Genomic DNA, 19,370 nt, shown 5'->3' with positions numbered 1-19,370 from the left:
CAGCAAGATAGACTATTAATGGTCAGGAGCTGACTCCGACGCGGTCTGGTTTCAAACTCATGATCTCTCGGTCAGTAGTGATTTAATGCAGCTGGCTACTAACTAGCTGCGCCACAGCCCGGACCTTTGGAAAATGGACCGGGCTGTGGCCATATTTTCAAGGTAGGCAATGACAAACCTTCTCTGAGTGCTCTATGCCAAAAACAACCCTGTGCAATATATGAATTTACCATAAGTTGATAAGTGGTTTGGAAACAAATATTTTAAAACCTTTGGTTTTCTACTAGGAGAGAGGGGTTGATGTAGAGGACTTGCAAGTCCTGCTTTCCATGCTTTGTCAAAGTTGTGGGATTGCACTAGAGTTGCTCTGGAGTTTCAGGCAAAATCTAAGAATCCCTTTTCTTAACATAGGGTTGATGCAGCCTTCTTAATAGTCATTGGACTCTAACTCTTATCATCCCCCACCCAGCATGGCCAATAGGGAAGACGACTGCTCACCTCCCATCTGCAAGCTTGGCTTTGGGTTTCATATTGCATTTATTCAGAGAAGGGGTATTGATACTAAAACCTTTCGACTGACAGCTGTTGCATTAATCTTCCCACACATTTCTCTCTCCATTTGTCCGGATGCTTTGCTGTGCTTATTTCTTGTTTTAGAACTTCAAGACAATATCCTGTCCACGTGATCCTCCCATGTATTTGTGGATATGGGTCAATACCTTGACCTGTTATAAGCTTTCACATACCTAATGTCTTTTGTCGTTTGTTCTTTATCCCCACCTACTTGCTGTTCTCTGACCTTTCCCATGCATTTTTCTTTAAGGTAAGTGGCATGTGTTTCTATCTAAAGTATAAATTCAGTGTAATGAAGTGTAGACCTAATAGCTGTAAATGTTAGGGTATTCAGACTTACAGTGTGTATGTTACTGTGTGAAAAACAACATCAATGTAAAAAAAAAAGCTGATGATACCAACAAGAATGGTGTGTGAGATGTGTCATGGATATAATTCCTTTTCCCAACATTTTGCATTGTGATAGCAGAATAATATTTTGTGGAAAGCTACTGCTGCTGTATTCTTACACATGGAGAAACTGACAAACTGGGATTTTGATTTTGGTAGCCTCATAGTGGATTTCAGCTACTGAACTGCTTCAACTGTCAGGAATATTGTCAGAGCTGTGAATTAGCAAATACTACTAATAATACTAATACTACTACTAATAATAATATAAAACCTTAATTATAAGCTTCCCCCCCCCCCCCCCGAAGGGACTCAGGGCAGTTTCCAAAGTATAACAAAACTGGCAAACATTTGATGCCAAGAACTAACAAACAACAATCAAGGGAAAACATGAAATAAAATAAAATAAATATAACTTATCAACAAATGTCTACAAGTCTTTTTCATCAAAGGAACTGAGTTAACTGAACTTATTCTTTGGTGGAACAGAGTGGAATGGGTGAAAGACAGAAAGACAACATTATTGTGTAAGCCTAGGAACATGAGACATTCAGTTTTTCTGCTATGGGATCTAAAATAGTTTCATGGATCAATGAGTTCATTGACACTGCCAAATTAATGCAGTTTGATACTACTTTAACTGCCACAGTCCAATGCTATTGATAGTAGTGTTTTTGCTTTCTGATGGTTCAGTGTACATAAACTGTGTTTCATGGAAAAACATTTTATTGTATCAACACACCTTCAGATAATGGGTATACAAAATATATTCTTTTGGGCATGTTTATGCAAACACAAGTATTCCAAAATCCAAAAACATCCAAATTCCAAAACACTTCTTGTCCCAAGCATTTCGAGAAAGGGATACCCAATTTGTACTGGCTTTAAGGAAGCTATAATCTAACAACATCCAGACAACCAGCTGATATCCACTTCCCTGCATTATGTGTTTATTTCTGAGCTTAGTAAAATTTATTCTCTTGATCCCGACTTCTAGATTCCGCCATGCATTCTGGGAGATATACTCTTTAAAGATAAAGGTAAAGGTTTCCCCTTGACATTAAGTCTAATTGTGTCTGACTCTGGGTGGTGGTGCTCATCTCCATTTCTAAGGCGAAGAGCTGACATAGACACCTCCGAAGTCATGGTCAGCATGACTGCGTGGAGCACCCTTACCTTTTCACCGAAGCGATACCTATTGATCTATTCACATCTCCATGTTTTCGAACTGCTAGGCTGGCAGATGCTGGGGCTAACAGCGGGAGCTCATCTTAATTCCCCAGATTCAAACCACCAACCTTTTGGTCAGCAAGTTCAGCAGCTCAGCAGTTTAACCCACTGTGCCATCGGAGGCTCCCTAGATATTCTTTAAAAAGTAATTTTTCAAAACTCTGGTTTAGATATATACTAAATGTTTGAGGTATATGTTTTCAAAATGCAATTTGTAAAGCAGCCCTTACGTTTCATTTTTGCTGCAATTGTTTTGATTTGCATAACACTAGCATTTCACAATTCCCCTTTTAATTGTCATGGCAACATCCTATGGAATCCTGGAGCTCTTCAAAATAAAATACTAGAGCTCTTCAAGAATTCTTCCTAAACACCTCTTCCTAAACTACAACTCCCAAGATTCCAAAGGATAGAATGATGCCAATTAAAGCAGAATCAAAGCACTACAAATGTGTAGTGTGAAAGGTCCCTAATGAATTTCACCAGGTTTCTCTTGGAGTTGAAGACAACTCTCAATAGTTGTGGGTTTTCCAAAGCAATGCTGCAACTCATGGAGTTCCAGTTCTCCTATAGTGTGAGGGCTGTGTGATACTCTAATTTCTGCAAGAGAGATATTATGCAAATAAGATCCCCATGACCCATGGAATAGGCTGGTTCGCACCCTTGTATTATAAAGTGAATCATTAAAATGCCAGTTAAATTTTCCACCATGAGCTTTCTGTCTTGTTTAATTAAAAGGTACTCGGCTGAGTGTTCGGCAGCATCGTCTTGTACAAGAGGCAATTCCATAACATACTCTAAATGTCCAAAGCATGGGGCTTATTGCATAACAATTTAATCTGCTTGATTTGATAGGTTTTTGCACCAATTAAATGAGCTTAGAGAACCATCCAAGCTTTAAGGTCAGTCTCTCTGAGGCTGGAGTATGCCGCAGACGAGGAAGGTAATTTTGATCCACCCAAGGGGCAGAAAAACCAGATTTCCTTTGCGGTTAAAGCATATTCCTTGTTAAGAAGGCCGAGCAGGAGTGGGGAAACTTAAATAGAAATCATCCAGCAGTGTCCAATGTCTTTTTGTACTTGATCCTACTGACATACAGGAACAGTCAGAAAAAGGCAGGTTTATTAACTAGTTGTTTCCAAAATTTCTCAGTGCATTTCACATATAAAGGTTTTCTGCCATAAGGCAACAACTCCACAGCCTAGATCCAACACTGCACTTTTCCAGACAGAAACAAATGCATGGGCGAAAATGAAAGCTCTCCCCCTGCATTGCTCTTTACATCCTCAAAATCTGCTTCAGACAGATCAAGCTCCTTCAGTGAAGCAGAAGAAGTAGCAAAGGGAAAAATCAGCCTTGTACCAATGAAAATTTAATAGCGCAAGTGGAGATTCAAATTTATATAGAAGTGGAGTATCCATTTCTTAATTTATTCCAAAAATAAATTCGACTCTAAATAAGCACAGTTGTCTGGTTTGAAGGCTTTTCTATATAACATTGCAACCTATACCGAACTGTGTCTCTAAAGTAGAAAACTTCAACAACAAAAATAGAAAGAAGAAAACTTGATATGAATGTGCTATTTTTTAATGTATGGCGTACATTGAATCAATGGCAGACTCAGTCCAAAAATATTGGTTGCCAGGAAACAAATGGGGCCACTATAATGATTTTATTAATTTTTTATTGAAATAATAATACAACATACATTTTAGTCGTATACACTAGTAATATCATTAACATTTTAATATACTGTCCAATGTTTAAGAGGCCAACTTGCCATTGGACAAACTAATGCCCTGGGCAAGCCACCACTGTGTTGAACGTGCTTTTAATTTTTTTTAATCGGATGGGTTGTTAATGCTTTTTAAAACTTTTGCAATATATATTGTTCTTGTTAATTTATTTTAAACTCATCTTCATATATATATAATCATGTCAGAAGTGAATTGAGAATACAGTTATAAGGTATAACAACAAACAAAGTTAAAAATTTGGCATTGTGCTAAATGTCCTTTGACCAGTAGCTGGCCACTTGGAGTGCCTCTGGTGTCTCTGTGAGAAGGTCCTCCATTGTGCATGTGGCAGGGCTCAGGGCTCATTGTAGTAGGTGTTCTGTGGTTTGCTTTTCTCCACACTTTCATGTTGTGGGCACCACTTTGTAGCCGCATTTCTTAAGATTGGCTCTGCATCTCATGGTGCCAGAACACAGTCTGTTCAGCACCTTGCAAGTCACTCAGTCTTCTGTGTGCCCAGGAGAACACCTTCTAAGACACATCATCTATTGCAGACACCTTGCATCATCTTCTTTTGACCAGGGACCACTTTGACCAGGGATCACTTGACCAGGGGCACTTTGATTACGGACGATTCTTCAGCATTAGTACCAAAGAGGTTATGAATCAGTTTTTTGTCAACTTTAGATTCCGTTTGGTTATTTGGGATGCTGATTCAGAAAATTGCATTGGACAGACCACATCAGCTCTAGTTTCTGAAACAGAACATATGCCATCCAGTAGTTGCCATCTCCTTGCCCACAGAAAACCACATTTAATAATGTAGAGCTGATCAGCAACTGGGAAGGAGTGGGAAGCGGCATGAAAGGAGCAGAAATAAAAAATAAAATACTTAAAGAGGAAGGAGGCTCACGGACCAGATTTTCATCCTCGCGGCCCACTGGTGGTCCACAGCCCACAGGTTAAGAACCACTGCTCTATGGGGGAAAAGGTATGATCATACATTAATGAGACAGAGAGAGTGAGATACTAATAAATATAGAAGATGATTCTCAAATTCATAAAATTAATAAATGGCTACAGTACTGGGTTTTTCAGTCTTCTGTATATATCTATTAAATGAAGTCTTTTTTATTGCAGCAGCTTCCCAAATCTCTACCATCTGTACTTTTGGTGTTGTGAGCAGAAAGGTCATGATCAATACATTTCAAACCAACTCATGCTATCTTTGCACTGCTCCACTGAAATGCCCAAGAAACCATTTAAACATGATAGTCCTGTTTCAATTCTTCAATTTGTGAATTTTTTTTAAAAGGAGGACTCCATACAAAGAGTCAGATCTGTCTTACACATGGTTCAGGTGCATTACATTATGGAATTAATGCATTTTGACACCACTTTGACTTCTATGACTAAATATTGTAAAATCCTGGAAGATGTAGTTTTATAAGGTCTTTAGCCTTCTCTGCCAAAGAGCTCTGGGTCTTCACCAAACTGCAACTCCCATGAATCCATTGCATTGAGCCATGGCAGTTAAAGTGTTGTCAAACTGCATTATTTCTACAGTGAGTGCAAATACATATATTCAAACACATGCCACAGGGCTGTCATATTCAAAGCTAGAGGTGGCTCCAATACTTTTAATAGCTATGGCAAAGAGGGAATTTCAATACCTGTTGCTTTTTACCTGTTTGGCCAGAAACAGCTGCTGAAATTCTTCTTCTACACTTACTTCTTACTTCTTCATTAAAGGAGCAATTTCCATTTTTCAGTTCTAATTAGAATACATTTTACTTAATCAACAGCATGAACAATTTTATGATCCTCCTTCATACACACTGAACATGTATTTTGATTGCTATATTCTCCAAAGTCCTTCCTAAAATGGAATATTCAATTGAAGGGAGGAATCCCAGTGACTTTCCCCCTCCTTTCTCACTTTCACGTTTCCTAAAGACTACCTTCTTTCAGGGCACAGTTCAGCAAGCGGCCTCATATGGGTGGCTTGTTCATTAATTCGGGAACTGCCTCAGACCTTCTTTTATACTCAAGGCAGAGTATAGAAAGCTGGCATAGCTTAAGGATGGCTAAGAAGCAAAGAAGTAGTGACATGAGAGGAAGCAAATTGTATTATGAATATGGGGGGTCTTAGCTTTGAAATGTTCATCCAGGGATTTGTTGGTGGTATAATTAGCATTTAGCTTTGCAAGTCCCGATACTTCTGTGAATTGCAGCACACAGTGAGCTGGAACATGTTAAATTTTGTCAAACATTTCTCCTTTTAATGTATTAGCTGAATTGAACGTCCATAATACAAGATACAGATGGCAGTGCCTTATTTATGAAAAGTATTGTTAAATATGTATTATAATATGTATTTTAAGGAAATATTTTTAATGTGTGTATTCGGGGGGGGGGGGCGATGGCACAGCAGGTTAAACTGCTAAGTTGCGGAACTTGTGGTCTAGAAGGTCAGTGGTTCAATTCCGTGGGACAGGGTGAGCTCCCGTTGTTAGCCCCAGCTTCTGCCAACCTAGAAGTTTGAAAATATGCAAATGTGAGTAGATCAATAGGTACCACTTCAGCGGGAAGGTAACAATGCGCCATGCAGTCATGCTGGCCACATGACCCAGAAGGTGTCTATGGACAATGCCAGCTCTTCGGCTTAGAAATGGAGATGAGCACCACCTCCCAGAGTTGGACTAGATTAGACTTAATGTCAAAGGGAAACCTTTATTATGGGTATTCTACATAGTGTTTTTAAATGATTATGTGTTTTAATTATGTATTTTAGCAATGTTGTAACCCACCTCTAGCCGTGAGGAGAGGTGGGTAAGAAATAAAATTATTGTTATTATTATTATTATTATTATTATTATTATTATTTTAACAATTTATGGTTCACATTCTATATTGTGCTTATAGACCAGGGCTTCTTAAATTTCAGATATGCAGAGAAACCATATGTATGTATTTTAAGCAAATGCATTTTCCCAAAGGAGCCCCGGGTGGCGCAGTGGGTTAAACCCATGTGCCGGCAGGACTGAAGACCGACAGGTCGCAGGTTCGAATCCAGGGAGAGGCAGATGAGCTCCCTCTATCAGCTCCAGCTCCTCATGTGGGGATATGAGAGAAGCCTCCCACAAGGATGATAAAAACATCAAAAATCATCCAGGCGTCCCCTGGGCAACGGCCAATTCTCTCACACCAGAGGCGACTTGCAGTTTCTCAAAGAAATCTAGAGATATGAATAGTGACTTCAAATTACACAGAAATGCTCATATTCTTGTAGAGCAGGGTGGGCCCTTGGTATCTGCTTTGTGGCAACCAAAATTTGTGGATCCTCAAGTACTGCTGCAGTAAAATGGGTTTGTTTTTGTTTTTTGTTTTTTGTTTTTTTTGTGTTTTTTTTTGGTGTCAGGAGCAACTTGAGAAACAGCAAGTTGCTTCTGGTGTGAGAGAATTGGCCAACTGCAAGGATGTTGCCCAGGATATTTTACCGTCCTGTAGGAGGCTTCTCTCATGTCCCCGCATGAGAAGTTGGAGCTGACAGGCAGGAGCTCACCCCACTCCCTGGATTCAAATCTCTAACCTTTCGGTCAGCAGTCCTGCTGGTACCCATTGTGGTGTCCTATCTATCTGTCTGTCTGTCTGTCTGTCTGTCTGTCTGTCTGTCTACCTATCTATGGCAAATTTAAGGTTTGTGAATGTAGAATCTGTGGATATGGGGGACTTATTGAAAATGAAGCATTGTCTTTTAAAGACCTGACTGATGATCTTGAAGAGCTTTACATGAAAGATCAAAAATAGCATGCAGACTACTTGGACCTGACTCTGTTCCAAAACTTCAGTAAGCTTATTTTTAGCAAATGGTGATGTTCCAACACATCCAATGGCAGCCTCAATCTCTGTCCATTTTAATTTTGACATGGAACAAATATTGACAAGTGAGAGCATTAGCACTTGTCCTTAAAGTATTACATTTAACCATCAGTCAGTTTAAAGGTCATCTCTGGTGCAGCAAGAATAGTGAATAAATATTTGCACAGCTCTGGTATTAGTAAAGTTATCAAACAGGATGGTGCTATCTCTATGGGCTATTTGTAATGAGTAATGCCAATAACTGATCCACATAGTGACTGAAGCGCCTGTGTTTACCTACAACCAAAGAGAATCCACCCAAAGAAAACTATGCTGTGTATGTGCTTCTTCTCACTCTTTACATTTATTTAAAACGCAACAGGACAATTGAAGGGCTCTTATGAGGAAAAGGCTGGGTGTCAGTTCTCACAGCTGGTGTTTATTTTCCTGTAATTATAATGTTGTAAGTCCAACTTGTGACATCATAATTGCACTAATTCCCTTTTACTGTACTCCCGTGATCCTTGCCACTGCCTGCAGTAACGCATCTTCTACTGAGAGAGGGCTAGATACATCATTGCTCACCATCACGCTCTCCAGCAGCTTAGAAATTAACCTGTTTTTTAAGGGATGTGTGTGCAATGATTTAAAACATAGGTGGGCAATGGCAGAGAGGGTAGTCCTACCCTGTGCCCACCTGGTAGACTTTGCCGGTGGACTTCAGGCATACTGAAAGTGAGATAACATCACTTCCAGCTCCCAATTTGAATGGTTTGGAACTCATTCCCCCTGCCCTGTGCTGTTGGGAGAAAAGAAATCAAAACATTTCCCAGAGTTTGGGGAAATTCGGAGCTGGTTTTTAGGTGGAAAAAATTCAATCCAAAATATTTTAATTTGGAGAGGAGCTGGAGACTTTAAGGGGTCCCAAGATCTGCATGTAGCCTGTGAGCCGCACTTTGCCCATTCCTGGCTTAAAAGTTATGTTTTGTGGGCATAGCACTGGAAGCCGTAGCTATGTTGTCGTAACTACATCTCCTGCTGCAGGGCTGGAGGTTTAGCACAGCTGGTAAATCATCAGCAATTATAAGATCTATCAACCAAAAAGTTGCAAGTTCAAAGCCCCAGGTTGGCGTGAACTGCCAACTGTCAGCCTAGCTCATTGTTTACCTAAGCAATTTGAAAACAACTTTAGCTGTGATTAGAGAAATTAGGTACCGCTAAAAGTGGGGGAGGTGTTTTATGAAGCCATAAAAGAAAGAAGATCAGAAAATCACAGTGCTTTCTGCAACAAGCCGTGTTAAAAGGAAACCAAGTTGCAGAATGCTTTAACAATGGTGCAAAAACAAAGTGCTTTGCCATGGAAAAGGCGAAACATCCAACAGGAAATTGCCACATCATTTTCCTGAGTAAGTTCCTCAGTAAATGGTGGCTAATGAATACATGTGGCAAGGGCAACACGAATTACACCAGGATTGTTGCTGCTAGACCAATACTCATAATGAACACAAAGGGTGTGTGGGTGGGATTTTAATAAGATGCCTGTAGGGATCTGCAACAATCCAGAGTGGAGGTGGCACTGATCATTTGTAATCACCTGGTTGCCCTTGGGAGGGCATGGCCCTAAAAAGCAGCTTATATGTACTTAAAATAAACAAGCATTATTAGATGCCAGGTCAGATATGTCAGACAACAAGCTTACGCACAACACTGATAATATTACTTGTACCACTTCCTCTGAGTTCAACGGCAGTAGTCCAAGATGTATCCTCTTGCATCAGAGATCCCCAAATGTGCTTACTAGGTTCGTTCAATTTCAAGTGTAGGCAGCAGGAATGCTGGCAGTCTGCCCAAACTAGGCAGTTCTTTGTATTAATTACATTATCCAAGCTCCCCAAAGTTCCTAAATACCTATTATTTTGCTAGGGAGATAAACAACTGTTTAAAAAACAATCCATGCATTCTGAATGTTGCCGGCGATTATTACTGTTTTTCCCACAAACTCATAAAAAGGGATTTGTGGGATCAGAGAGAAGGATCCATCAAAACAATAATTTCATTGCCAGCCAAATGTATTGGGAAAGTCCACAAAAGGGAGGTTAAAGCTACAGCATTCCAATGCTTTGTTCTCCTTGGACAATAATAATCAAATTCTCAAGGTAGACAGCTGATTTAGCTTTCCTCTAGGAATAGTTTAAACCCCGTTTAAGGCTATCAAAAGATATATTCAATCCAACAGGGCTGTATGAATTTAACATTGTGAAAGCAGACCCATTTGCTGGGCCCATCTCGAGTCCCTGTGTGTTCAATGTAAAACCTGAGTAAAGCTTATTTGTGTCCATTAGGAATACTTTCTTGCATCTCAGAAATAAGTATAAGGTGTGGTCTCCCACCAGGCACTAATCAGAACCAGGGTGCATGTATGTTATAGATTAATGTCATTTGACACCACTTTAACTGCCATGACTCAATGCTTTGGAATCATGAGAACTGTAGTTTTACAAGGTATTTTGCCTTCCCTGCTGAAGAGTAGTGGTGCCCCACCAAACTACAACTTGCAGGTTCCCATAGCATTGATACATGGCAGTCAAAGTGGTGTCAAACTGCATTAATGCTAACTGTAGCATTAAATGCACCCTAGGACTAATTTGGTTTTTTTAAAAAATGGGGGGGGGGATAGGGATAGATGATCAGGGGAGATTGGGGGAGGTTTTGGGAAGGGAGTTATGTCTTTGAATGTGGGGGAGGGGGAAAGGGGAGGGGAAGAGAAGGGAAGGGGGTTTAGGAGAAGTAGGATAGGGAATTTCAGCTTCCAATCGTCTTCGCTGTGGTTGTAATTCTTCATTGAGTTGTCAATCGTGTTGGCTGACCCTCTTGCACCATCTTCATTAAGAACGTTGTGATCGGTTTTCATTGTACATTTATCATTTATTAGAGTTTTTCTTGAATTAAAAAGTTCTTTACTGGGGACCAATCTGTTTTGGGACTAATTTGGAATCATCCTCAGATTTGATGATTCACACCAATAACAATTTATGAATGAGTTAAGTAACATGAAGTTTTTTCTAATTTTACATGATAGATTGGATAGATAGTTAAATAGATAGATAGACAACTGCATGGCAAAAGAGAATATTTTGTCCTTGCTCGTTTTTATTTCCTCATAAAAGGTCCTTACCCTGCCAGTTCAAACAACATTTGAATATACCCTTTATCTTACGAGTATCTAGGAGATGGCAACCTTCAAAGCAAAATGAAAGAGGAAGAAGAGGGGAAGGCATCTTGTGTTTTGTGACAGGATGTGCCTTGCAAGAATTGTACTTCGTCTTCTTGGTTGTTGATTCTCCAATGGCCCCACCAACTCTTGTTACTATTGGATTTGCAAGGCCTAATTTGTTGTCTGGTGAAGAGTTGAACTAGTGGTTGGACTGGATGTCCCACGAGGTCTCTTCCAACTCTATGATTCTATGATTCCATGATTCTATACCTCCATGGATAGGTTATAATTAAGTTACATGTATTTTAATACTGAGGTCCTGAAGCTGGGTAATAGTGGATTCACCAGACAGCGTGGTAAATCCGTGGGTCAGCGGGGGAAACCATCAGCACACAACCCGCAACACTCACTGCATCACTTTCCCCATCACACGAGGGAAAGTGTTGCCACCCAGCTTCCCCCATTCTATCTAATGAGAACACAGGAAGCCTTCCATCTTCCCTGGGCAGCGTCCTAGGATGCTGGCAGAATGCTTCCTTTATGAAGCCCTGCAGGAAGTAGCCTTCTGTTGTATGATGGACTCCAGCACACTCCATCAAGGAAGCATCCTAGAAGCATCCTAGAACGCTTCCCGAAGTCCATGTGATAGGATCCTAAGATAATTTTGCAGGAATAGGCACTATAAATGTCACAAATGTTATGAAAACACATAACCTGTAGAGCCCATATGGTCGGACCTACATATCACAGGCTTAGGATTCATGGATTCAACCAACCACAGATCTGGTCATCCCTTCATTTGCTCCTTGATGCTGGAAACATCTTCCCCTCTCTCTTTCTCTCTCAGGGGATAAATCTGTGTGTGGCAAACGGTTCTGTCTTAAACACCTTTAAGAATCTCACCACCCTTGGATGTCTTCTCTGTCCATGTCAAAGAAATGTTTAGCTGCTAATTTGGTTTCTGTATACAGAATAGAACGGGCAAATAATCTTGTCTATCACCTCAGGCAGCAAAATATCTTGGAATGACTACTTGGCTGAAGTTGAGATTTGTCACTCTTCATGTTGGGACTCCAGCAAGTCAGACTAGCTGGGTAGTGACCCTGAAGCATCCTCTGCCCTTTCACTTTCAAAATGCAGCCTGCTTTGCTTGAAGGATCACATGTATTTAACCTCTCAGTCAACTCTCTGCAGTGCATTTTCTCTATTCTTGTAGTCTGTAGTTTTCTTCTTTGTGTTTGCTGGCCTTCTTAGGACTGTTCAGCCTTGTTTCTCCATAGGACTCCAATTGGAATACCTTTCTCAGTTTTTGGTTGTGAGAGAGACAGAACAACACAGTTGCTAAAGCTGTCAGGCATGTGGACAATTTCCTGATAGTAAGCTCCATTGAGGAGCACACGACAGCACACTGGGTAAAAGCGCTGAGCTGCTGAACTTGCTAACCAAAAGATCACAGGTTTGAATCTGAGGAGTGGCGTGTTAGCCCCAGCTTCTGCCAATCTAGCAATTTGAAAACATTCAAATGTGTGTAGATACCTTCAGCGGGAAGGTAACAGCACTCCATGCAATCATGCCGGCTACATGACCTTGGAAGTGTCTACGGACAATGCCGGCTCTTCGGCTTAGAAATGGAAATGAGCACCACCCCCAGAGTTGGACACAACTGGACTTAATGTCAGGGGAAAACCTTTACCTTTACTAAGCTCCATTGAATACAATGGGATTTACCCTTATGTAATCATAGATGGTGCCCTGTGGTAGTTAAAAGAGTGAGGCAACCCCTAGCTTTACTTTGTTGCAATTTCAGTTTGCAGTATTCGAACAATCTATTGTGATTCAGCTTTCTAGTAGCATTGTGGACATGATCTACCTAATTTACATATAAGGATTTCCAAAGTAAAGTAATAACGTAAAGGTGCTTTGAGAACTTTAAATAACAATGATTGAGATTCTACACTGGGATTATATAATATAAAACTCCAAGTTCAGGGTAATACATTAATTTTTGAAAAAATAATTTTTATTCAGACATACATAGGAAGAACACAAAACAAAATTAAAAGTACCAAGAAGAATGAGTAAATATGTCCCAGTCTTTCTTTAATATAGTCAAGGATTTCTCCGTAATCAACACCATCAAGTTTTCCATCTCAGTCAATTCTCATATTTTCTTCAGCCATTTTTTTGCATTGGAATATCTGTTTTTTTCCATCTCTGAACATAGATGATTCTCCTGAAGTAATCATATATAATAGTAATCTTCCATATTTCTTTTCCAGTTGGTCTTTTCTTTTCTAATTGGTCATCCCCACCAAATACAGCTCTGGTTTCATTGTAATTTTAAGGTTTACAGTAACAGCTGGCATTATATGTGAGTCCAATACATCCAAAGTACATTTTTTAGTATTTATTCCTTCTCTCTTGCTTTCCTCAATTTATAGATTAACCATCTTTTTGGTTTGTCTGCTGATTCAAAATGTTCATTTGCAGAGTAACACATTGCTCTGCTAAACAACCAGCATAGTCTTTTCTCCCGTAGAAGCACACAATTCTGCCAATGGGATTATGGCCTGCATCAATAGGAGTCTAGTGTCTAGATCCAGGAAAGTCACGCTACACCTCTATTCTGCCTTGGTCAGACCACACCTGGAATATTGTGTCCAGCTCTGGGCACTGCAATTTAAGGGAGGTGTTGACAAGCTGGAATGTGTCCAGAAGAGGGCAACTAAAATAATCAAAGTTCTGGAGAACAAGCCCTATGAGGAGAGGCTTAAAGAGCTGGGCATGTTTTGCCTGCAGAAGAGAAGCCTGAGAGGAGACATGATGGGATGTGAGGATGTGAGGAGAAGTCATAGGGAAGAGAGAGCAAGCTTGTTTTCTGTTGCCCTGGAGGTTAGGACGCAGAACAATGGTTTCAAACTACAGGAAAGGAGATTCCACCTGAACATTAGGAAGAACTTCCTAACTGTGAGAGCTGTTCAGCAGTGGAACTCTCTGGAATGTGGTGGAGGCTCCTTCTTTGGAGGCTTTTAAACAGAGACTGGATAGCCATCTGTCGGGAGTGCTTCGAATGTGATTTTTTTTTTCCTGCTTCTTGGTAGGGGATTGGACTGATGGCCCACAAGGTCTCTTCCAACTCTATGATTCTATGATTCTGAAATTCCATCACGATGGAAAGGTAGTGTCAAGATTTGGGAGGACAACAATGTTTGGCAAAATAGAAAGCAATAGGAAAAGAGGAAGACCTCACCAGTTGCAAAAGTTCAGGTACCAGCATCTGGAGGACTCATTCATGGCACTGCCATAAACTGAAGCCGACTTGATGACAAATAACAGCAAAGATACCAACAGAATTGTATTCCATGTGTGCTAAATACTATTTTGAAATAGATTTTTGCAGTCATACTATTATGCATTGCTCTCAGCCATTTTCATCATCTTCATCCCTTTGCCTTTGCTGCTGTTCAGTGAAGCCAGAGTATTTCAGGATTACATGCGCACACACGTCCTTGATCACTGCACCTCACAGCATTCCTTCAGTCACGTAGAGGGAGGTGGATACTATATTGGGACTCATCAGTGTATTACGAGTTTCATCACACTGTGCACATTATAACTCCAGGGTGATTAATTAGCTAGAGTACTTCAAATCTCAGGAACACTGTAAACCATTAATATAATTGAACTGTACAGTCAGCACAACAAATTAAGAGGGAAAAGCATGGCTCATTCCCACCCCCCTTTTCCCTTCAGTTCATTAGTTAGGTCATAAACTCTCTTCAAAACAAGGTGGTTTCTGTAACTTCGCCATTTTCATGCAGCCTTTCACTTAAGATTCCACCAGCCTATTAGGAATATTAGTTCATTTAAATAGGAAATTCTCTGTTTCTCTAGATATCTCTTGGAATCTTTAGTCTTTCTTTTTGGACTCCAAAATGACTGTAACAGATAACCGGACAAAACTAACAAAATGAATTTCAACAGGGAGAATTGTTTTTTCTTCCCAGGCAGGGAAAAAAGGAAATGCACAGATAAAGGATGAATGACACCTGGTTTGAAAATAATACTTGTCAAAAGAGATTTAGGAGTTTGAGTAGACCACAAGCTAGGTATGAATCAACAGTGTGAGATGGAAGCTTAAAAAGTAAACATGATTCTAGGCTGCATCAATAGGATTATAGTGCCTAGATCAGTGGTTCCCAATCTTTGGTCCACTGGTTGGTTTGGACTTCAACTCCCAGAACTCCCAACCAGCTTACTTGATGTTAGAAATTGTGGGAGCTGAACTTTGAAACACCCAGAGGGCTGAAGGTTGGGAGCACTTGTCTAGATTGAGGAAGTCACTCCCACTCCATTCTGCTTTGCTCAGACCTGACCTGGAATACTGTGTCCATTTCTGGGCACCACAATTCAGGAAGGATATTGACTAGCTGGAATGTATCCAAGAAGGGTGACCAAAATGATCAAAAGCAGGGGTCCCCAAACTTTTTGAACAGAGGGCCGGGTCACAGTCCCGCAAACTGTTGGAGGGCCGGATTATAATTTGAAAAAAAAAATGAATGAATTCCTATGCAGTCTGCACATATATTATTTGCAGTGCACCCCCCCCCCCCCAAATCAAAAAACAAAAACCCACACTTCCATATAAATAAAAATGTAATGTTCGTTTGTGGGATTAACAGAACTCAAAACCCACTGAACGAATTGACACCAATTTTGGACACAAGACACCTAACAACCCAATGTATGTCCTTCACAAAAAAAATTGATTTTGTCATTTGGGAGTTGTAGTTGCTGAGATTTATAGTTCAACTACAATCACAGAGCATTTTGAACCCCACCAATGATGGAATTGAACCAAACTTGGCACACATTTCTCCCATAACCAACTGAAAATACTGGAAGGGTTTGGTGGGCAATGTCCTTTAGTTTTGGAGTTGTAGTTCACCTACATTCAGAGATCATTGTGGACTCAATGATGGATCGGGATCAAACTTGGCACTGATACTCAATATGTCCAAATGTGAACACTGGTGGCGTTTGGGGGTTGTATTTGCTGGGATTTATAGTTCAATCAAAGAGCATTCTGAACTCCACCAATGATGGAATTGAACCAGTCTTGGTACACAGAACTCCCATGAACAACAGAAAATACTGGGTTTAGTGGGCATTGACCTTGAGTTTTGGAGTTGTAGTTCACCTGCCTTCACCACACCGGCCACGCCCACCCAGCGCCACTCCGTCAATTGCGGACACCCTCTGCTCCAGCTGCTCTGCTCTGCAGAAGACCCATCTGGGGGGCTTCTCCCTCCCACACAGGCAGAGCGGCCGGAGCAGAGGGTGTCCGCAATTGGCGGAGCAGTGCCGGGTGGGCGTGGCCAGGCCAGGCCGCGCGGGCCGGAGAAATGCCCTCGGCGGGCCGCATACAGCCCACGGGCCGTAGTTTCGCGACTCCTGATCAAAAGTCTGGAAGCCAAGCTTTATGAAGAGTAGCTTGGGGATCCTGGAGAAGAGAAGGGACATGTTAGCCATGGTTAAATATCTGAAAGAATGTCACATTGAGAAAGGAACAAGCTTGTTTTCTACTGCTCTAGAAATTAGGACATGGTGTAATGGATTCAAATAGCAAGAAAGGAAATTCCACCTAAACATTAGTAACAACTTCCTGAAGGTAAGAGTTGTTTGGTAGTACAATATAGTCAACTTCCAGCAGATGATTTCATAAAATCTTACTGGAGAACCAGAGAATCTCTAGGTTTTCCAATGTGACTCTATAGTTAATTTTGGGCAGAAGCATGCCATTGAATCATGCTGGAAGACCTAGACAATCATAGAGATAACACTTTTTTTCAGAACCAGTGAAGTTGCAGGGACTGATCCCACAAATTTGAGGATTTGGTACTGTTCCAATATCTGGGTGGAGGTCAAAAGGGTGTGCTACACAGAGAAAGATAGTCCATTTTACAGAGGGGAGGGGGTTTGAATGAATACAACTATTTCCCTCTGTTCTCCTGTTATTCCCCCCACCCATACCGTCATTTTAGAAACAACCTTTGAGTATGACATGGGAAGCGGGGAGGGGGGGTGGATAACGTGTAAAAATAGGGGAAATAGTTTTCTGCCTTCAACTCACCCCCCCCCCCCCCAGTAAAATGGACTCCCTTTTTGCCTCCACCCAGATAATGGAACAGTACCAAGGGTTCTATTGTATATGTAAAGTTATCTAATGTAAACCATGATAAAGGATTCCAAACCAATATATTTTTAAAATAATAAAGTAATAACTGACATGTTCAAGTTTACACCTGAACCTGTAGTATAACCCTTCTTCTATCTACTTAGAAATAAACCCTTATTAGAGCACAAAGATTGACACATCATTTGACATCACATTGAGAAAACAGTATTTTACATGTATTGTCGAAGGATTTCATGGCCAGAATCTCTGGGTTGTTGTAGGTTTTTTCAGGCTATATGGCCATGTTCTAGAGACATTTCTCCTGACGTTTCGCCTGCATCTATGGCAAGCATCCTCAGAGGTAGTGAGGTCTGTTGGAACTAGGAAAAGGGGTTTATATATCTGTGGAATGACCAGGGTGGGACAAAGGACTTTTGTCTGCTGGAGCTAGGTGTGAATGTTTCAACTGCCAGGCAATCAAATGCTAATCAAGGTGGTCAGTTGAAACATTCACACCTAGCTCCAGCAGACAAAAGTCCTTTGTCCCACCCTGGTCATTCCACAGATATATAAATCCTTTTTTCTAGTTCCAATAGACCTCACTACCTCTGAGGATGCTTGCCATAGATGCAGGCGAAACGTCAGGAGAAATGCCTCTAGAACATGGCCATATAGCCCGAAAAAACCTACAACAACCCAGTATTTTACATGTACCACTGATATAGGATGAGCAAATGTTTGGGGTGGGCTAGGAAGAAGTAGGTTTAAAATCTACCTAAGCCAGTAAAATCCTGGGCCCAATCATATTTATTTCATTTTAAGTTACTTCTGACAAATGTGACATAGAATTGCAACCTGAGCTGGGTATAGGAGTGCAGCTGTAGTTTATATCCGTGTAAAACTAAACAATGTGGCTAAAATCTTATTGGGTATTCCCAATGTGTAACCGTTATGGATAGTTATGCAGTGTATTTTGCACCAACCATCCCAATCCTCACTCATCAGGAAGCAGCTACCATGATCAATGAGAATCCATTCCCTCGTTGCTTGGGGAGCACTTAACTGATGTCAACCCTTCCATGAGCAACCACCATTGCAGCATTGTTGCTATTCTTGCACCAGATTTGCTGGCATGAGAAGAAGTTGAAATGTCAGTCAGTGTTTTCCAAGTGACAGGGGAATTGATCCCCATCCACTGAAGCAGCCTCTTCCTGAGAAAATGGTCCTCACACATCCCTTAAATATGGCTGTGTGGGGATCCTGAATTCCAGAGTTACAAATGCATAGCTCCAGGTTACGCATTCCTAACTCTCCATCAGGACTGCAGCGTATTCTTGTACTCTTTCAGAAGTGAGAACAGACATCTGTCTGTTCTAGTGTGTGATTTTCCTAACATATTTTGCGTTCAGCATGCTTTATTGGTCCTCAGAATGTGAACATTTGCAAGTCTGATAGGCTAAGACAAATGTTCAAATATCCCATGCATATTATCACCAGTGCAAAATCCCATGTGATAGCAAAAAACAATTTATCACATTCTTGTTGATCTTTAGTTTGAGCTTCATTCTATCTTGACTCCCTACACTATCTGTACTATAAACAACATGACAAACACTGGAAATCACCAAAGTACTATATAATTCATTGTAAAAGTGAACTAACTGTTTTAATCTGGGTATGCATGAGTTAAAAATGTGTAGGTAGCTGAGGCGTCTACACCTTGCGTGCTAAACATCGCAACTAGTCCTCTGGTGCCTTTGCGTATCCAGCTGTCGTGCCTTTCCTCATTGATTCCTTTCAGTTTCTCCCTCTGTCTCATTTGGTATGCAATGCTGACAGCATTTCTCCTGACAATGAGTCAACACAGAAGTTTCCCTCTTCTTGATTTCCACTTCAAATCCACCTAACAGCGCCTGCCAATTCAGAACCCTGGAGGTTTGTCTCCCCATCTGCTGAAGTGAAATCTCTAATCCAAGCAATCCCTTCTCATTGCGGAAAGCACTCCTTCGGTATGTAATGCAAAAGGCACTCCTTCACAGCTCGCCATCTGTACCATCACCAGCTATTCTCCAGTGTCATCTTTCTCATCTTTGAATTTGCTCTCAGCACTGTAAAAATCTCCTAAGACTGGTCACTTATGTTTCTTTGCCTGCACTTTGCAGGCAAAGTTGGGCAGAATCATATCTCC

At 40.8% G+C, this 19,370-nt stretch overlaps 1 protein-coding gene across 1 annotated transcript in view; it reads left to right on the top strand.

The window, feature by feature from the left end:
- The first annotated feature begins 606 nt into the window (after positions 1-606).
- KCNV2 (potassium voltage-gated channel modifier subfamily V member 2) overlaps positions 607-19,370 on the top strand; it is a 41,820-nt gene continuing 23,056 nt past the window's right edge. Inside the window, exon 1 of the mRNA XM_060762266.2 lies at positions 607-823. The gene's annotated coding sequence lies outside the window, so the exon portion shown is untranslated. The remainder of the gene's footprint in view (positions 824-19,370) is intronic.

The sequence above is a fragment of the Anolis sagrei genome, chromosome 2 (genome assembly GCF_037176765.1).
Source record: "Anolis sagrei isolate rAnoSag1 chromosome 2, rAnoSag1.mat, whole genome shotgun sequence".
NCBI lineage: Eukaryota > Metazoa > Chordata > Lepidosauria > Squamata > Dactyloidae > Anolis > Anolis sagrei.
The sequence above is the reverse complement of the archived record's forward strand: the minus strand, read 5'-3'. Positions and strand labels throughout refer to the sequence as shown.